The sequence below is a fragment of the Thermobia domestica genome, chromosome 8 (assembly GCF_964235325.1).
Source record: "Thermobia domestica chromosome 8, izTheDome1.hap1.1, whole genome shotgun sequence".
NCBI lineage: Eukaryota > Metazoa > Arthropoda > Insecta > Zygentoma > Lepismatidae > Thermobia > Thermobia domestica.
The window spans coordinates 35,133,879-35,141,083 of record NC_137461.1 but is presented as its reverse complement, the minus strand read 5'-3'; the positions used below and the strand labels follow the sequence as shown (position 1 = coordinate 35,141,083).

Here is a 7,205-nt window from a genome sequence, read left to right as displayed (position 1 = left end):
CATTCATTATACTTCCCTAATAACTTTTTCTCGCTAGTTTTTCTTGTTTTTCTCGTATTATAAACTGAACATTAACTACAGTGTAGTTTCTCCTGCCTGTTGCTTTCTTATCAAGTTATCCAAAGTAATAAAGTGTGCCGCCTGTCAGAAATGGTTGGGAACCATTGCTATAATCTATGATTGAAAAATAGTTTCCTGGTTTGCAGAATTTCAAAGAGACGTTTCACTTCTGCCAAAATAAATAAACAATAATAAAAAAAGAAACAATTTCATTAGTATTACTTCATTGTTAAACATACTTTTACACATTCATGAAATAAGGAAATGTATTCTCATATTTACTCGGTACTATCTTTAATGTTCATCTTTAATTCAGGAGTTGTATTTCGGAAGAGATACACGAAAGTAGAATGTATAGTTTTTTCTTTTCATTTCCGCCAAGTCTAAGGTGCTGTACACAGGGCCGGATTTAGCATTTTGACGCCCCTAAGCCCAATATTTTTTCCGCCCCCTAGTCTCGTTAAAGTTACTTTCCTAAAAACCTCTATTTAAAAAAAAAAATCAGGCCTATATTTGAACTGCTTAAACGCCACTCCACGATGCAATTTTATCATTGCAGGCTTTTTGAGGAATTTACTTGGTTCTGGGCTTAACAAATTACCGTTAATGTATTAACAAAAGATTGGTGAACCAACAATTATTTGTTCCAATGAACTTCAAAATCAGAATGATTTATTAGCCTGATTTTTTTAATCAATTCGAAAAATATGTTGTTAAGGCTATTTATTTTTATTTCTAGATATTTTTCTATTTTTTCTTCTCTCGGCCGTGCGCCCCCTGGGATCTTGCGCCCATAGGCCCGCGCCTACCGGGCCTATTGGGAAATCCGGCCCTGGCTGTACAGCTTTATACTTCCATGATCATCCATTTATGAGATTCCATATATACTTATACTTCCATACATTGATAGGAGCTGAACAGCATGAAGATAATCTGCGTGGTTTTCTGTGGTAAACACATAAGTCAAAGAAGAATGTAACGTATGAACGATGGGAAATCACAAAATTTGAATTTCAGTCCGATTGAATACACTCTTACTGCATTATCTGGTCCAGAGACGGATTTAAGATTGATGGGGCCCTAAGCTATTGAAGGTAATGGGCCTTTCATATATCCAGCTATGCAACCAGTTTGTTCAGAATTTAAGGCCCCTATTTTATAGAAATGAGCAAACGAGTAATATTTTAGAGAGCAGGCTAATAGACGGGTGACCTGCTGCTTATATCAGAAGAAACTTTACAGAACGGATATTACTGTTTCTATAGGTAGGTTTTATTTGTTTTTGCAATCTTGTGTATTGGAAATATACAACCAGTTCTTTTTTCCTTGAATTTTTTGGGCCCTAAGCTATAGCTTGTTTAGCTGATGCGTAAATCCGACACTGATCTGGTCGCATATGGGAATAAATAAGATAAATTCAACAGAAAAGGAACAAGAAACATTGTTGGAGTTCACGATTGATTACAGTTTAATTGTGTAGGCAATACTTAGATTATATGAGACAGATGTATTGTTTAAGGTGGGATGAGGACCATTACTTCTGTTTTATAAAACACTTGATACATCCATTAAACGACCTGAACTCGCGAATATATATAGCGTTATCCAATTTATCTACACTGATGTCCAAAACCTAAGCACGGATGTAGTTTTCCCACAAATGTATCTCTTTTGATGCGTACGACCAAAACAATGTCATACTCGGAGGAAAGCAATAGTGGAGAGACATTGTCTGCTCACGAATGACATATGCGAGTTGAACATTATTCGATGAGGATGATCATTATTTCAATATGAGATTAATTTCTCGCACTGAGAACATTCATTATTTCTTCATTCCCATTTTTCTTTCAGCTAGTCTCGACTAAAAGCCCTTTTTTCAATATGAAATTCTAATAGTGCGAAAAAGTTGCGTATTCGCATGCTAACCAAGATATTTTTTTTAAAAAAAAATGTTCCTACATATCATCTTCAATTCACGCAGAAACAAAATTACAAAAAAAAAAAAAAAAAAAAAAACATGAATTATTGCTTTAACGTTCAAATCTAAAAGATTATGTTTTTCAACTTCTAATAATATGAAATTTCCTTACGTTATCTGCTTGACAAAGGTAAACATTATTTAGAAGTAACAGCGATATACTTACAGTTTTGCATATGACCAAATGTTAGTAGATTTCGGGGAAAATTTATCGACTCGGGTCAATTGCTGTCTTCAAAAACGTACAACAAATGATTCAGCCATTTTCCACTGATGATGAGATAGACAGCATCGATTTGAATATAGAAAATAAATTGCAGGAAATATGATCTCTTTATTCCTTGGAAGATCATTTTATTAAAACATTCGAATACATTGTCTAAATATTTTAATTTGGAGTTTGTTCACCAAGTTTCATATTTCTAACTGGAACCAAGGATAAGATAACCATTGAATTGAGAAAAACATGATAGAATATCTTTTCCAAGTAGGTATTAACTATGTTCATAAATTCACTTTAAACGACTTAAGCTTTTTTCTTGTAAAGATGAGACGGACAAGGTCATCTTGATTTATATGGAGAGTGGACCATTGAACTTGATACCCTCTTTAAATATTTAAAGTTATCAGTAGAAAACGCTGATTTTTTATGATTGGAATATTAGGAGGTAGACATTATTTCAAATATGTTGCAATATCACCTCATTAATAGTTAATAGTTAATGCTATATTTCCGTCGTACAAAATTTAATCTTTTGTAATCAGTTAGAAGTTCAAATAATGATAAAATAATCAACATATTGGAGTTAATACCAATACTACTACTACCACTATTATAAATTATTATTATTATTATTATTATTATTATTATTATTATTATTATTATTATTTCTAGAGCAGAACGTTCGTTGACGTACGTAAAAAATCTAATGTAGTAATATGAAAACTTCTGAACTTAGTAACTATTGAACGAACTATTATTTGTTTTACATCATAATTTTGTTATCTACCCTTCTACATTTATTATGACAGAAGGGAGTTTAAATTATTTCATATTTGTTTATGTTACATTCACTAAGGAATAACATACAAATGATATTTATTATTTATGATAATTGAACCTGAAACTTCTGTTTGTTTCTTACAATTGGCCTTGAATATTTCGTATATTCTCACTTTAATGAATATATTAAACAATATAATTAGTAGGTAAGCACAATGAAGAGGATAATATAAACGAAAAATTGATCAACTGTTAATTTTCCAAGGTTTAACGTATGTATAAATTCTGTTATGTTCCGAAGTTTACTTACAGTCTTATTACAAGGTAGATCAACATACGTAAGAAAATGTTTTCCAAGGTAACTATAATCTCTTAAACTAAAAAGTAAACTAATAGTATCTACACTCATGTCCAAAATTATTGTCGCATTTCAATAAATATGTTGTTGTAGGAATATAATTTGATAACGAATTCGATTGGCATTTTGTTAACATGTAGTGTGTGTATAATGGGCAAAGATATGTAAGTGGCAAATTTCACATCAAAAGAGCAGTAAATAAGAACAATAAAAGGAAAATTAAATGGTTTTGTCCATTTAGCAACATTTTGTTTTACTCATTCTAATTTTCGTATTTATGATTCTTTTCCTATGAAATTTACCACAAATATACATCGCCCGATTAAACACATAGTATCAGTATTAAAAGTATCCTGCAAAATCATTATCGAATTATATTCTTACAAAAAGACAGTTGTAGATATGCTTCATTTATTTTGGACAAGGGTGTACATTCAAATTATTAATCAAAATAAGAGTAAAAGACATTTACAAGCTTTATACTCACATTCTTTAAAAAAATATAATGTCTAATGATTTCAATTTAGGAATTAATTAACTTCAAACTAATAAACAACATTAAATTCATTTCTATTAAATTTTAAGAAAAAACGTCATTTAGAAAATTATAAAAACAAAAAATATATCAAAGTACCAGTTCTACTTTTGCTACCTAACTCTCTAAAAAGTAGAAGCCTTTTAGAATAATTTAGAGGTCTATAAGACAACTATTCGACATATTTGGTTACACTTATCCCTTGGTTAGAATGCAACTCCTTCTAAGCATGTTGTACAGAGCATGAGTCGAGACATATTCTTTATATTGGAAACCAAACAACTACCTTTCTTCACTACCTGGAAGAACGCACACCAAAAACATGAGCCGTAGTCACTGAACAACCATATAAAATATATGTTCGTATAATGATTTCATAGTATCATCTTTTACGGTAGAAATGCTGATTCAAAATTCAATACAAGAATATATCTGGTAACAATGTACAGTTTCGTTCGTTTTATTCATTATGTTAATAGTACATTTGTCCTTAAATATACACAAATAACCTATTAACAAAGCAAATTCGAAAGGTAAAGACTAGATAAAAAGTATCAACCGTCCATAACTCCTGGTTTTCTAAAATTAATTTCATTGTATCCCTGTTTCAGGTGTTCATATTCCTTGCCCTGATTGTTTGTGTTGCATTGGCTGTTCCTATGCCAATGCCTTATCCTCAAAGAATTCCTCTGCAACAACAACAGAGAGGAGAGAATATGCAGACAGCTAACATGATGTGGGGTGAGTCATGATTGTCTACAAAATTAATTAATCCTCTTCTGTTTTCTAGTGGTTTTGTTATCCGGTGCAATTGTTGCTAGGATAGTTGTTTCCTAGAAGTTCTTGAAGGTCGGCGCTATTGTTGCTTTCTAGAAGTTGTTGAAGTTCACCTCACTTCATTTCACCTTTGGTAAAAGAACTCTGAAATATAAGAAATTAAAATTCATTGCAAGTTGACATGTAGTCAAGAATTGGTATACAGTCTTTAGATGCTATAAGGAAAATTAAACACATAAATAAAGATTAAAATTTATTTATGTGTTACTAGTGACTAAATGAAGGTAGTTCTCTGTGTATATATTATTGTTTCTTCCTTTGACAACTTAGGTTCGGACGCATTTGATTTGCATGTTCTTGTTGCTAGTTTTACAATTAATATTTAAGTCAGAGTTAGTATTATCTGTGTCACTGTTGAAAGTGTCTCGCTGTTAATAGTATATGGTTAACTGTTAAGAGAAGTGAAATGACAGTACACATGTTGATTCCATCAGGTACTTTACAGTGTGTCTTTTTCATATTTAGTACATAAATAATATAAACAAATATTCAAATGCAACTAAAACTTTGAATGAAATTCGTTGACAACAAAGGACTTATTTTTAATGGGATTAAAATTCGGTTTCATCGATTTTCTCTCAAAGACTATGCACGAAAATTTACCCCTATGTCATGTTTTCATCATATTCCATGTTATTTGTCAATTCAGATATTTTTCATGTTTTGTCAATACTTTTATTATATAAACAAAATAGTTTAAAAATTAGTTAAAATTTTTGGCTGTATCTCATAAGGTCTACAAAATACTATAATTTTTCAAGTGTCTTAATAAGAGCATATAAGGTTATGATTCAGTACTAGTTTGACCTTATAGCTACCTCGTGGCTAAGCTGTTAGCGTACGTGGGAAACCGGGTTCGATTCCCAGCAGGAGCTCATGTGTTCGCATCCCACATGAAGCTGTAGGCTCATGACTCATATAGTCTCGCTGCTGAAAGTAACGCTAAACTGATAATAAATCAATGAATTAGTTTGATATCAATAGGTGACTTGCTTCTTGTAGAATGTCACTTTACTGGTTTACAAAATAAATGTTGTTCCTCAATTCTTTTTCGAAATTACGCTTGATCATTTACACTAACCATATAATTTTACCAAGACCAATGAGGTCTATCAATTAGTATCATTATTATATCATTATTTCATTTCGTATCATCAATTATATCGTTATCTTTTCGTTAAAAACATTTTCTTGGTATTTGGTTACAGTTCTTGAATGTAAAATATTTTTAACGAAACCTGAACGTGAACTTCAATTTTCAGTTGTTCCAGAGAGACACAAACTTTGTTTATTGGTCAGAATTATCTGTCTCTTGAAGAAAACTATTTATTTTCTGGAAAAGTCACAATGAAATACTAGTGAAACAATTTGTTCATTCGTGATTGTGGATATTTTACAACATAACATTGCACTGTTGTCTTTCTTAAAAGTTAAAATATAACTGGGAAAACAAGTATGAATTGTAATGTTGGCGTGAATACCTATTCAGTAAAGTTGTAACGACATTATTGGTTAATAATACAACTTCAGTATATATTCCTAAAGTAAAAAAGAAAAATTAATCCTAAGGCTCATTTGATGCTGATATGAATAATTTAGCATACATAGCACTGTATTTTGCGTGATTTTTATCGTGATATTTGCGTGATCTATCTCTTTACTTCTAAAATAACCTCACTAAATGAGAGTTTTATCTATATACATATATTTTATTGTAAAAATGTATTTAATTGCCTTGTCTTCTTAATGCTTCAAACGCTCGCACAGGTATTTTAAAGTTACTTTTTTTCGTTTCAGGATTCCCATGGTTCTGGGGATAAACTAAACGACAACTTAAAATACTGCAAGAGAGAAACAAGTTAAGGGCAAACTATGAACATGGCTGTGTACGGTTTATAACTATATAAATGTTTGTTTAGAAAATTCTAGTCATAAAAATTGTTTCTATTTAGAGGATAGTAAAATGTCAAAATTATATTATAATATACTACTTCTTTTGTAACAAGTAGATGAGAAAATAAATGCAATTACAGTAAATTTCTATTTATAAATATTTCTTTCATTGGATTTCGAACAATTAATCGCACTGTTGCTTTAAATTTATGTATGTTCCTTTCATAATATGACTGGATATTTCGTAACGAAATACTATCAAAAGTCCAGTTCTCGTTTTAATAAAGCGATGGCATCCAAAGTAGATTATTTTCATAAAATAAAAGAAAAATAATATTTCAAATAAACTCTACAGAGTGAAAAATCTTCGGCCATGAATATTTCAATAATTGAATACCAAATTCTAATTTTATCTCCTTCTCGGTGCCATTTAGGAGTTCACAACATGCTATCACATCGTGAGTGATATTTAGAGACAATGGAATTCTACAGACACATACTGGTCCAATGGACGATAATTTTTGTAGTTTTGCCGAAT

General features: G+C 30.8%; 1 long non-coding RNA gene across 1 annotated transcript; it reads left to right on the top strand.

Moving 5' to 3' along the window:
* Window positions 1-3,373: 3,373 nt before the first annotated feature.
* On the top strand, window positions 3,374-6,802 carry LOC145691625 (uncharacterized). The gene is made up of 3 exons (XR_014132439.1): window positions 3,374-3,402; window positions 4,549-4,678; window positions 6,572-6,802. It is a non-coding gene; the product is annotated as an uncharacterized LOC145691625 (long non-coding RNA).
* Window positions 6,803-7,205: the final 403 nt, after the last annotated feature.